General features: G+C 43.4%; 1 protein-coding gene across 1 annotated transcript in view; it reads left to right on the top strand.

The window, feature by feature from the left end:
- The window catches only part of snta1 (syntrophin, alpha 1), a 39,593-nt gene that overhangs the window by 21,322 nt on the left and 4,103 nt on the right, over positions 1–14,168 (top strand). The window lies entirely within an intron of this gene.

The raw sequence follows: 14,168 nt of genomic DNA, 5'->3' as shown, positions 1-14,168 counted from the left end.
AAATTAAAACGACAAAGTGAGGGGACTATTTTGGTGACCAAAGGCAATTCATTCACAAATCTGTATAATTTAGGGTATCTGGTGAATCTACTGCATGGTTTTGGATTGTGGGAGCAAAGGCTCTTCATCTCACTTTACGCAGCCTTGAGCAGGGATCAGCAACCGTCTGCTGCGAAATTTAAATAATAGAATTTAATTGAACTTAATTTATTTGGTTGTTTTTTGCACTTTCTAAATGTGATGATTATGGGAATCTTGTAACGTTAAAACATGTTCAATTTCTTTCATCACTCAAAACACGAGCCATGACCCCCTATGTGCGATACCCGCCTGGCAAATGGCATTTATTGTACTTTTACAGCCCTGACATGAAGATAAAAAACAACTAAAATAGATATTTAGTTGGCTGTTTAATTTGCAAAAATACATTTTTCAGAATTTAGTAATGTAGTCTTTTTTTTTCAGCTCCCCACAGGCCTCAGTACACGCCCGAAAACAATTCGCGGCAAATGCACACAGACTGTATTTTTGGTTTGCCGCAGTTGGATGATTCAAGTTCAGCCTTTTATTTCTTAAATACAAGGATGACTCAAAGTATTTCATTTGAACCAGCGTCCTCTATTTTTTCAAAATATTTATTATGCATGCAGAAATAGCATTTCATTTTCTCTGTAGGAGTTCATTGATTTCCATAACTGCAACACACTTTATTTTTATATACAAAAAAAATATGCATTGTTATCTTAATTTTAGATAAGAGAAAAGAAATATTCCTTTGTTGTCATTTTCAGAAGACAATAATCAAATAAATAACTATCAAATGACAAGGAGAACTTTCTACCCCCTTGAGTTACAAGCTGCACCTCAATTCAGCAGCATTATGAAGAGTTTGAAAGCATTTAATAGAAAGGACTCTCTGGTCTGACCTTTTTCAACACATTCTCTTAATGCTTGAATGGTAGAAATATCTTTCAGATTCTCTCCTGGCCTTTTCCCAGTAACTGCTCACAATTATTTTTTATTTATTCATTTATTTTCATTTTTTTATTTAAGCTTCCAATTATTTAAAGAACATTTTGCTGGATTTTACAATTACTTGCAACAATTACTGAAGCAGCGGTTAGTGCCAACGCTTTACAGCAAGAAGGTTTGTTTTCCGACAGGGGAGCCTCCCCTATTCTCTCTGGGCTCTCCAACATAACATTTAGCAGCTGCATTCTTCTTCTTTTGGCTTTTGCCTTCAGGGGTCACCACAGCAAATCAACCTTCTCCATCTAACCCTATTCTCTCTACCCTCCTCTCTCACACCAACTACCTTCATATCCTCTCTCACTATGTTCATAAATCTTTTCTTTGGTCTTCATCTAGACCTCCTGCTTGGCAGCTCCAATTCCAGCATCTGTCTACCAATATATTCACTATCCCTCCTCTGCACGTGACTGAACCATCTCAGTCTGGCTTCTCTGACCTTCTCTCCAAAACATTCATTCCTCTCCTTTCCAGTGCATACCTCCACCTCTCTAGATTTGCTCTCACTACAGATCACGATGTCATCTTTAAACATCATAGTCCATGTGGATTCCTGTCTAACCTCATCTGTCAGCTTGTCCATCACCACTGCAAACAAGAAGAGGCTCAGAGCTGACCCCTTATGAAGTCACACCTCCTCCACTGTCTCACAGCTAGCATACATGTCCTGCACCAATTTAACAACTCTGCTACTCCAGACTTTCGTATACAATACCAGAGCTCCACTCTCGGCACCATGTCATATGGTTTTTATAGGTCTACAAAGACACAATGTAGCTCCCTCTGGCCCTACCTGTACTTTTCTATCAGCATTCTCAAAGCAAATACTGTATCTGTAGTACTCTTTCTAGGCATGAAGCCACACTGCTGTTCACAAATGCTGACTTCTGCTCTCAGTCCAGTTTCCACTTCTCTTTCCCATAACTTCATTGTGTGGTTCATACTTTGATCCCTCTACAGTTGCCTCAATTCTGCACTACCCCGCTATTCTTAAAAATGGGCACCATCACACAACTTTTCCATTCCTCAGGCATATTCTCACTCACTAAGATCCTGTTGAATAATCTTGCCAGAAACTCTACCACTGCCTTTCCCAGACACTTCCATACCTCCACAGGTACTCCAAGTACTCTCCTAACTGTCTCCCCGATAACATTAGCTATTGTTGTTCAGCCACCTGGAAGCTTTCCCTGACCGCCCAGAGCCTTTCTCAACTCCTCCCTGAAAACCATACAACACTCCTCCCAAGCCTCTAGCCTTACTACCTTTCCACCCGGTTTCCTGGACACACAGTATATCCACCTTCCTTCTCTGCATCATGTTGACCAACTCGCTACCTTTTCCAGTCATAGTCCCGATATTCAGAGACCTTACTCTCAGTCCCAGACTCTCGCCTTTCCTCTTCTCACTCTGCTTCCCAAAATGCCCTCCTCTCCTTCTTCGACCCACAGTAGCCCAATTTCCACTAGTACCCTGTAGGTCATCTGTACCAATGGTGGTCCATGTTGACCCGGTCCTCGACTGATCCGGTATGAGATTATTAGGTTTGATTCGCATGTTTGGTTTTGGCAAAAGCTTTACACCGGAGGCCCTTCCTGACACAAATCTCTGCATTTATCCGGGCTTGGGACTGGCTCAGGGAGTCACTGGCTCGTGCCTCCCTGGGGCTGCATTATGTAGCAGCTGCATTGAAGACCTTAAATTGCCCAGATGTGTGAATGAGAGGATTTGTTTTTTATTTTTATCTTGTCGCTATCATCCATTCTCATGCTGCTACCACCAACTGTTACCTGTTTTTATTCTGCTGTGTACATGCTTTGTCTATTTATAAGTCGCATCTAGGAGTCTACAAATTTTTGTCATGCTTGCACAGCAACAGTAAAAAACTCTTGGGTCTTGGGAATGGTTGCATATCTTTGTATGACGTGGGGATGAGAGGGTGAATGGTTGCATGTGTCCATATGTGGCCCTGTGGCCCATATGTGGCGACTAGTCCAGGGTGAACCTCGCCTCTTGCCCAATACCCATGCGTCCCTAAGTCTAGGATAAGCAGTATGGATAATAAATGAATGAATGAATTGAATGAATAATAATCATTGTTATAGCAATTATAGAAGTCTGACTTCTTTCCAGTCTTACTATATAACATTATGGTATTATTTACTGATCATTTGCACTAAACTGAACAAAAAGAAACAAAAAACCTCTGCTGCTACTCACTATATTCAAATTAGACATATTTTTACACTTCGGTCTTCATGCTGTCAAATGTCTGTCATCTTTTCCCTTTACAAGCAGTTTGTATCTGCTTGCACTTTATCCCTGAGAGTTCAGTGTTTACTGTTTGATGTAATAGGGCACTTTGCTGCGCAACTTGCACTCTAGTATTCTTTTGTTAATTTAGTACACGTGAAGAAATTGACAATAAAGTTGACTTTAATTTTCTGCTATCTGTCTCCTTAGGCACTAAACCTGCCACAGTTGCTCCTGATAGTCTTGTTAGCTCCTGATGGTCTAGTTAGCGCCTAGCATGGCGGCTCTGTGCAGACTGTGTGTGTGAATGCAATCCAGGTGATGAAACATTTATCATAATAATTATGCTACTTTTTTAATTTCTTGTACAGTGTTTGACTACAGTCATGGCCAAAAGCTTTGAGAATGACACAACCATAGAAACACCTAAAAACCCTGAAGGAATAGACTTTGTGAAAGTGTTATTCTCAAAACTTTTGGCCATGACTGTAGTTCATATATTCATTTTTGCATCAGCACCACAGTCCAGGCTGGGATTTCCAGAAGCTCATTTATTTGTCTGTCTCGAATCCCTGATTCCTTGGTGGACGCTTTGGTCGGCGCCCTTTTGAGAAACTGCCGTCAAAAACGCCTGCCATTTTTCTGCAGAATTGGTCCTGGTCGCGCCGCTGGATGGTCCTCGCCCGTCACGCCAGATTGCCGCACTCGATGCCCCCCCCCCCCGTGCAGCAGTGCCTCCATTGGCTGATACGCCCCTCTGAGTCTGGGAGCAGCTTAGGAGTGTTTTTCCCTTTCGCACTCTTTGCCTCGGTGACTTGAACCCTCACCCGACACGAAACAATTTAGATACGAGTATGCTGCACGCGCTCGTCATTTTTTTTTCCCAACCGTTGAATAATCACAGTTGAAAGCGTAATCGAGTATTTTGCCGCTGTGCGCGAGCACTCTGGGGAGCTTTTTGCCTGACATGGAGATGTATGGATCCAATAAGTTCTGCTGCCGGGCGACTTGGACAACAGCTTACAAGTGCGACTATAGCGACGGCTTGTTCACTCCACGTTCCTGCTCCTCCCACCCGAAGTCCAGAAAGAGTTGGTTGACTAAATTGTGCTTCGGTGTGATTGAGCGACGCGTCATCTCTATGGCTGTGGCTGGGATCGACTGCTCGGATTAGCCCCAACCCTTTCCCTACAGCAATATGAATGATAGAGCTCAGGGGTCGGCAACCCGTAGCACCCAAAGAGCCATTTGGACCCGGTTTCCTCGGAAAAGAAAACACTTGGAGCAGCAATTACTTTTTGACGTCTAAAATAAAAGTACCACTGTATATATTGCTTTTTATTACCTTTACACTCTGTATAAACAAGTGGGTCGTGTGTTGCTTCTGAAATTCACAAAGTATTACGTAGAAAATTAAATTTTATTTATGTAATGAACTCATTTTGAGCTTTGGGCTTTCAGAGCGTGTAGCGGAGCCTTGACCTGAATTTTAAAAATAAATCGGGAAAAAAAATCACTGTTTCAGTAAACAATAAAAAAATAAATATTTGCAAAATATCTTCATAAATATTTATTTTACCTGGTTTATGGGACTTCTGCTCCTGAACTTCTGCGCACAGCATCTGCAAATCGGGACTTTACCGGCTGGCGGGTATACCGGCTTCTGCGAGTGTGACGTTATTTTGAGTGGCGAAGAATAATAAATATAATTTTATTTAATATTTCAAGATCACAATAATCTTCCAACTTTGAACTCAAAGTTAAAAAAAGGAATTAACACAAATGAAATACACTTCAATTAAATATTTCTAATTTATTTTCCCAAGCCACTCGGAGCCGCAGTGTAAAGATGAAAGAGCCGACCCCTAATATAGCTAATGAATGGATGAATGTAAAGCAAGATCCTTTTAGGTACCTGTTCGTCCGTCAGGTGAGGATTTCTTTGATTTTTCCAGATGAAACTTCAAATAAGGAGGGCGGCGCTGTAGGTTAGCACCTCCGCCTCGCAGCAAGGAGGTTGTTGGTTTGAGTCCGGCGAGGGGTGTTCCTTTGTGGAGTCTTCATGTTCTAACTATGTCTACATGGGTTTCCAATGCGTTCTCAGGTTTCCTCCCCACAGTCCAAAAACATGCAGGAGGTTCATTGGAGATATTGGAGAAGAGAGGATCATGGTTGTTTGTCTCTACATGACACATGAATGGTTGTTTATCTCAGTATGACGTGTGAATGAGAGGATGAATAGTCATATTTCTACATGATGTTAAAGTGAGAGAGTGAATTGTGCTGATTTGTGAATGAGGGAGTGAATGTTGTCCACTCTATGAATGAATAAACCAGTGGATGGCTGTATTTCTTGATATGACATGTGAATGAATGAATGAATGAATGAATGAATGAATGGTTCTTTTCTTGATATGATGTGGGAATGAGAGGATGAATGGTTGTATATCTGTACATGATGTGTAAGTGAGAGTGAATTTTGGTATGTTTCTATATGACGTGAATGAACAGGTGAATGGTTGTATGTCTACATTATTTGGTGACGGGACAGGGTGCCTCTCGCCCAATGGCAGACGGCCTTTAGTTTAAGACAAGCTGTGATTGATCACGAATGAATTGTAAAGTCCTGCGTAAAAGAAAAAAACATGAAAAAAAAAAAATCAAATTAAAAGGATGAGCTGTGATTTATAATTAATGAATCATAAAAGTCCTCCATAAAAGAAAAAAATATGAAAAGATCTAATAAATCAGATATGGAGTTAAAAGCAGGGAAAGATGATTGTGCAAGAGTGATGTTGTTCCATCTTTTTTTTTAAATCACATTTTGCCACTGGACGCAGGCAGCGTTTACTCCCCACCCCAGCGATCTCGTGATGTGTTATTGTCCTCGGTCAGTGTGCATATCCCTACTGTGGAACCTCTAACCCTCTGAATACAAAGCTCAGTTTCTTTTTTTTTTTCTCTGTCGGAGCTGCTGGCCCGTGAGGAAATCGTGTTTATACTCCATGAGGGAATGGATTACCTCATAAAATAACATAGCTTGATAAAATCACCACTCTCCCCGAGAGCCATCGCCCTCCGTTGCGTCAGGTTTGCTTAACAGGGCTCCCCTCTGGACCCCGCTGCTTGTTCTGGGGCCCCTGATAAATAAGAGGCTGAGTGTTTCTGTCACTCTGCGCTCCACTCAACCGTCCCTGTGGTTCCCCCCGGCTGGAGGGCGGTGCCGCCGGGGTCAGCGCATCCAGACACAAACTCCCACTAATCAAACAGTTCCTCCAAAAAAAAAAAAAAAAAAAAAAAAAAGCTTTATCCAGCAAACAAGCCCAACCTGTGGCTTTTTTTTTTTTTAAATCTTCCCCTCCAGTGCCGGTTACTGATAGTGCAACAAAATCTCGGCGGGGATATTCTCATATTCCAGCCAATTTTAGAGGAACTGGTTGTTTCTGTTTGACAGGTGAATGAGGGTGAATGTTTATATGGATAAGCAGAAAAAGATAAAGAATGGATGAATGTCTGCTTAGTTTGATGCAAAGCGATCGCTGTGATTCAAAAGTGTTTTCAACAAAGTGAGCAAAACATTGCCTGTTAAATGACAAAGGATCTTGTAACCACGCAGTTTGTGTCCAACTAGAAAATATATTCAATACCGTAATTTCCGGACTATTGAGCGCACCTCAATATAAGCCGCACCGGCTAGCCGATGGCTATCTCGGGCTTCCTCCTGCGCACTAAAACCGTCAAAGTCGTCTTCTTCGGTGTCAGAGTTGAACGGACTCAGAATTTCCCGGTCATTTCATCGGTCTGATGTGACGAGGATAAACATTTTAGCGGCGTGAAGCTCGTTAGCATCTCCCATCCATTAGCCGCTTCGTTGTTTACGTGAAAAAAGTCGCGGCTTATCGTCCGAAAATTAGGGTAATAGGAAGACAATTCCATTAATTCAAAGATTTTCGACCAATCAGGTGCGACCAGTTCGTCACATTGAGCTGTGTGATACAAGCGGCTGAAGCCACCAGAGTCGTTCTTTCTCCTTTTTTTTTCTCTGTTTCACGCAAACATCTCAGCCCGTTCGGCTGAACTGGAGATAGAAAATGATGTCTGTGTGTGCCGGGCTGTGACGATTATCTGAAAAGGGGGAGAAAAAAAAAAAAAAGAAAAATCAATACATCCAAACGCGAATGACATTTTGCCAGACAAGACAGACGTGCCAGACTCCCTGGCCCGGACGAGTTGCCAAGGAAATCAGACGAGGACCGGGAACATCCCGGCCAATAAACAAGCGCGGCACTTCAGGGGGCCTCCCTGTGAAATGAAAAATCTGGCGAGAATAAAAGAAAAAAACAAAAAAAAAAAAATGCCACTTTACGTTCGATTTTGTAAATCGGACCAACGGGTGTCAAATGTTGGACCTTAGTCGGCTAAGCTAACTGCTTGGCCGAATCGGGGATTGACCGGAGCTGCAGAAATCAACGTCATAACAATGACAGTATTGCTAGTCTGTCAATATATTAAATGTGCAGGTCCTAATTTCCCAGCTCATTAGATTTACAACAGCGGGACTTGTTTAAGGGACTCCCGACTTTTCATTTCACCTCGGCTGACCTGAAAGCGGCGAGGGGACGGAGCAGCCCTCCTCATTTTTACAGTTCTTCATTAGACCGTTCCCGGGGGCGAAACTTCTTGCCTCGTCCACGGCATGACATTGGGCCATTGTTTGTCCGACGTGGTTTACGGGGTCGGCAGTGTGCTTCTGAGGCTGTTGCAGACTGGCCAGGGACATTCCAGCCGCTCCCACGGTTACGGGGGGGGGGCTGGAGGAAGAATTGGCATTTTTTCAGCCTTTTACTTTCAAAGTGTCTCTTTTTTTTTGAGTCAGGTTCCCTGATTCTGAAAAGGAAAAAAAAAAAAAAGCGCTCTGAAAATGAATGCAAGTGTTTACGGACACACGAGGGAATTTCTGCATCTGCGTGCACGGAATTTAGCGCAATAGTAAATAAGTCCCTGGTATGGTTCTAGATTCTTTGCTGAGGAATTGTTTGAACCGAACAGAGATGCCAACATGGTTGTTGTGGGAGAGGCACAGTATCCATAATTTAAAAAAAAAAGAAAAAAATATAAAAATTATATATATAAATATAATTTTTTTATGTACTATGTCAGCATTCATCTTTCTTTGCTCAGTCACCTCATTCACTCATTCAAAATAACACTCCTACGCGCCGTCATTCAGTTATTTTTAGTTTCTTCTCATTTTGTCTTTGGTTTCCTCAAATAATGGAAACATGCCTGGGATAAACACAGCGCTCAGCACTTCCGCCTCACGGCAAGAAGGTCCCATCGTTCGGATTCCAATGGGGGCGTCTTTCTGTTGGGAGTCTCCATGTTCTCGCCAGTTATGCTTTTAGAGAAGACAGAGGCGGAATGGCGATGTGTCGGAGGATGTTGGTACCGGGACGGGGAAATACATCTATTCATCATTTCAATGCATAGATTAGAATATTTGCAAAGTGTCTCAGAGCAGGAGAACACGAACACCCCTAGACTGTGGGAGGAACCTGGAGGAACCCCACGCAGACACATGGAGAACGTGGAAACTAGAACCAGGGACCTTCTTTGCTGCGGGAGTGTTGGGGGTGGAGCTAACCTCTGCACCGGGATAAAATCAAATCGGTAAAAAGAGGTGGCGGGCTTGAAACATTAACCTTCATCTGGATGCACCTCTGGTTAAAAATCTGCAGATAATTTCCTTTTAAAGTAAGAATGAATAGATTAATGAATGAATGTATGGATGGACGATTGAATGAATAGATGGATCAATGAATGGTTGACTGGATGGATGAACAGATTAATGAATGAATGAATGGATGGGTGAATCCGGTTTCCCCCCCACTGTCTTAAAACATGCAATTGAGACTAAATTGCCCAGGCATGTGACAGCGAGGGTGAATTGTTATATGTCTGTATATGACGCTTGAATGAGAGTGAATGGTTGTACGGCTTAATATGATTTGTGAATGAATGAGTGAATAGTGTCTCTGTCTGTACATGGAGCTCCTCCATCGCCGCCTCTTGTCCAATTACAGGCGGCTACGAGTGCAGGATAAGCGGCGGAGATAATGAATGAATGAATTGATTAGGAGTGAAACTCATAGAAAACACTCAGACTTACAGAGCAAATAATCTGAAAAAAATACAAATGAAATTCTTTAAAAACCAGACAATATCTATATTTGCAATTCCCCTTTTATAAGTAGCGTGTTTTTTTTTTGTTTTTTTTGTTGAAATTTTTGCTCTGGCTGTTGGATCGGTTCAAAAAACTGGAAAAAAAAATGAAGAAAAGAACTTTGCAAACCAGCAATTAAATGAAACGGGTCGTAGCTAAATTGGCGGAAATTGTCTGGTCAGGATTTGGGAGGTTCAGCGTTTAAGACGCAGGGAAAAGCTTAGCGACGGATTCAGCAGAAGAGGCAAAGAGATCCCCCTCACAACCCCCCATATACACCCACGCGTGTCCACGCGCGCACACACACACACACACACACACACACACACACACACACGTACACACAGTGTAGTTCCGCTGGCTGCCAGATAAGCTAAAGTAATAACAGTGCCATCTCAGCTAATTTTAGCCCTGTATTGAATGTGCCACCACTGGTATTCATGGCGGCGTTTCTGGTCGAGCTTAGCCGCGTGCTCCACGTATCCGGATTTTTTCTTCCCTTTTTCCACCTCTCAAACATCCATTCATTCTTTCGGCCGCACCCCCTCCATTCAACCGCCCTCCCAGGACCACTGTGATAATTTTCAACACAGCTTTTCGTGGAGGCGGCGGCGGCGAATAGAAATGTAAACATGCCACAGATAGTGGATTTCTGCATGGCGCCACATCTGTGTTAATATTAAAAACCGTAAATTGTTTAAAGTTAGACTTAATCGTCCACCCTCTCCGTCGACACCTTCAGCGAGAAAGTATTGAAAAAACAAAATTCCTCTGCTTTGTCAGAGATGTAGTGCGCAAGGGGAGGGTGAAGGTGGTTGGCTCGTCGGCGAAGACCGCAGCCGTCGAGAAGTAACGGTTCCCGTTCGCCTTTCCTGCCACGCCGAGATTGATCTCGTCAATTTTGAATGGACCCGGTCCAGCAGCAGGGGGAGGCGAGTTGGCTGCCCGGCGCTGGAACATCAATGGGTTGGCAACACAACAAAATGGGCAGGAGCTCATTTCCATGAAACATTGCGTTTGCAAGTTGACAGCGACTTCAAAGCTGAGGCCGTTACACATCGGCCGCCCGCTTCTTGATTGATGGTCCCGGATCGCGCGTTCCCAATATGATTGGTTTTGTTTGCAGATGTTTTTTTTTTTTTTTTTTTTCCTCCTGTGCAGATTTTGTCAAGCGCAAATGAGGCCGGTATCGGTGTCAGGGAGCCGAATGACAAGAGTGTGAATACGCACGTCGGAGTGCCGGATGAGGTGTGTGCGTGCGTGTGTTTGCGCGTGCGTGTTTGCGAACAATCTTTTCAGACCCTGCAGAAGATAACATGATGTGCAAATAACAAGAACAGCAGTCGATTTTCCGATGAATGATTTAATAGTCAAGGCCACGCTTGACATTTGCCGCAATAAGAAACCCTAAAAAAAACACGTTATTCCCGAGTACAATGGTCCAACACTGTGTCATGGTTCACCTTTCCCCATATCGTGGATTTTTAACTCTCACTTATCTATATCACAGAATTTCGCTATACCAACGTTGTTGCGGTATAAACATATGTTTATATATGTATTATTCCAATTATAGTTATGGTAAAATAAGCATTTTCTAAGGTGGCGACCAACCGCAGCATGGTGTTCAGTATCCTGGGCTCTGATTCGCTGAGCGACCTTAGCATCATTCCCTGCGTCTTGTGTGCATAGCATGCTTTCAGCATCTCACCTCGTCCATTTCACGTCTATTGTCGGACGGTCGCCACTCTTAGTGTATCTCTGCAGTGTTGTGTGTGTGTGAATTATACAGAAAGTGTTTATAAGACCATGGGAAAGGTTAATACGAGTGTGGGTTAAGTCATAAAGCTTTAAAAATATTTATAAAAAATAAAACAACAACTTCAGAACTGAAGTAGCCTCTTGGATGAGGGGTGAAACATCTTCAAGTGAAGAAATTTAAGTCCAGTTGCCAAGATAAGAAGATTTCTGCAAGAATTCACCAGGGCCTGGATGACTGAGAACCTCCACAGACATAAACAACAATATGGTTGCTACTTTAAAGATTTTCGTTGATCCGCTGGAAGATCTTTCTGGAACCCAACCCACCGCGATGAACGAGGGACTATTGTATTTAGAATTTGTGGTTGTATTAAATGGCTTTCAGGGTACTTGCTAGTGTCTTGCTAACTGGCTGTGAGCCGCCAGGCACGACAAGACTTAATGCTACAAAATGCTACAAAAGAGCTACAAAAACAGGATAAAGTAGCCTCTTTCAGATTGAACAACGTAGTTCCAAGAACTGTCCCGCCCGGACTTCGTTCCAGGAACCGCCCTCCTCCAGGGGAACGTTTAAGCTTGTCATTCCTAAACCAAGTAAGAAATCATGTTAGGGACTGGTGAGGAACAGTAACCATTGACTACCAGATAGGTTGAAGTGTTTTTATTTTCTCCCCACACTGCTTCTCCCACTGTTGGCCAACTGCATACTTATTTTGCCCAAAATCTTTGAAACCCCTCTGTGGCGTTTGAGGCCAGAAGAGCTAGGACCTCTTCGTCGGTCCATTTCTCGCTGATGCCGTCCATTATTGTTGCAAGAAATCAGCCGACCAGTGCCTTTAAAAATGTCGCTCCACAGTTCACAAGAAGTATCCGGTAACGGGTGCGGCTTATGAGTACCACCGATCACCGAGCACCCACGTCTCATGAGTTCGTATGAAACCGTCGAAAGACCCTGACTCGGAGTAGGAACTAAAGTGATTCTAGGAGCTAAGGTCCTAGTTCTGGTGCCTATGGTGTGTGAATGCACGCCAGAAACCTGAAATGCTTCTCAGAACTGCAAGAGCAAAAGCGGCTACTGTTAAAAAGTCGCCGCAGTACTTTATAGGAAGTGATCTTATTTATATATTTTTTCAGCACCCGTCCTCATTGCCTCTCAAGCGATTCAATTCAAATTCCTTATGAAAAGGCCTGAAGAGAGCGAGCAAGAATTGAAGTCATGCCGATTGGTGGAGGGGGAATGAATAGATGTCGGGAAGGAACACACTGATGGCGAGATCAGAGCGGTGGTGGCGGTGGAAAAAAAAGTTTCTAATCAGCTTTAAGCTCTACCTTTTGATTATTGAAAATATTCTCACTGCAAGTGAGAACTGCCCTTTTTTGTCCTAATAATACGCGCTGCCAGAAAAAAAAAGGGTCTGTGACGATAAGTCTGGAGTCTGAAATCCAATAACTTGACCCCGCAAGGTCACTGTGTCTCACTTTGTAGGTCCAGGGGCTTCCCGTGGAGACTCCTTGAGTTGGAGTTTATATTTAGCATTTAGCATCAGAGCCATAGAACCTGCTCCCGCACCCTGAACTGCACAATTGCCCTCATGGCAGTTCGCGTTCGCAGTGGCAGTTAGTCCACTGACCGGCCGGTGTGGGGTCTAATTTGGGAGCGGCGGAAGGCCCACCGCGCTCAGCCCTCTTGTCCCGGGCCGAGACCCACAAGCCGCGCTTCCCCAGTGAAACCAGAGCTTCGCCCTCAGCCCCTTCGGCCTCGTGCTTCGCAATGTCCTCTGGGCTATTTTTACCCCCGGCATGGGCCAAATCCTGACTAACCTACACAGCGGCCCTCTGAGGTGGAGATCCATACGTGTGTGTGTGTGTGTGTGTGTGTGTGTCCAGTGTGTCGGCATACCTAAGTGCTTGAACTTCCTCACAGTTGTGCAGAATCTGGAACAGTTCAACAAAATCAAAGTTCTCATATTGTATGCTCCACAGATTCATATGATAATAATATGTATATATATATAAATATATACACACACACAAACATATATATATGCATATATACATACATACATATATGCACCATATACACTTTAAAACAAAGACTTAGTATGTCACAAGAAAAAGAGGATAAAAAATCTGATATTGGAGCTTTGGTATGAATGTAAGAGAAACCAAAAGCTTTGGAGGAGTAAAAACAAATGAAACGACTAAAACAGGAGAACGTTGCAAAGATATTGGCCACCGAGACGTGCCATCTTGTAACTCCTACCCCTTAATTGTCGGGATAAGTTAGGATTGAGTTAGGATTGGGGTATTGGTTAAGGTTAGGGCTGGAGCTAGGATTAGGGTAAAGATTAGGGCAGGAGCTCGGTTAAGAGTTAAGGTTAGGGTTAGAAGTGGAGCTAGAATTATGGTAGGGGTTAGGGTTGTAGCTAGGGTTAGAGTAAGGGTTACTGCTTGAGCTTAGGTTAAGGTTAGAGTTCGAGTTAGTACTGGAACGAGGATAAGGATATGGGTTATGGCTGGAATTAGGGCACGGTTGATTTGGGCTTTCCGTCCGAAAAGTACCTCATCCCCTTTCACACTGACATGAAGTACGGCAGTATTACATCAGAGCGGTTTGACATTTGGCAATCATTAATATATCTTATTTTTACCGTAGCTCATGAAAGCAAGAAAATGGTGAGTAATGTGATATAATACCAGGGTTGCTTTTTTTTGGGGAGGTTCTGCTGCAAGATAATTGCAGTTGCGAACCGAAAAGAAGGCACTTGAAGTACATTTCTGTCGATTCAAACAACTCAGTCGGCGCCATTGTGACACAGTTGACCTTTTCGTCCCCGCCGGTGAAGCGATCCCAGACGCGTTACCGTCGGGGGCTTAATCCGCGAACCAAGCCGCCATATCC

The sequence above is a fragment of the Fistularia commersonii genome, chromosome 7 (assembly GCF_037954325.1).
Source record: "Fistularia commersonii isolate RoL2024-O1a breed Wild chromosome 7, RoL_Fcom_v1.0, whole genome shotgun sequence".
NCBI classification, from domain to species: domain Eukaryota; kingdom Metazoa; phylum Chordata; class Actinopteri; order Syngnathiformes; family Fistulariidae; genus Fistularia; species Fistularia commersonii.
The sequence above is the reverse complement of the archived record's forward strand: the minus strand, read 5'-3'. Positions and strand labels throughout refer to the sequence as shown.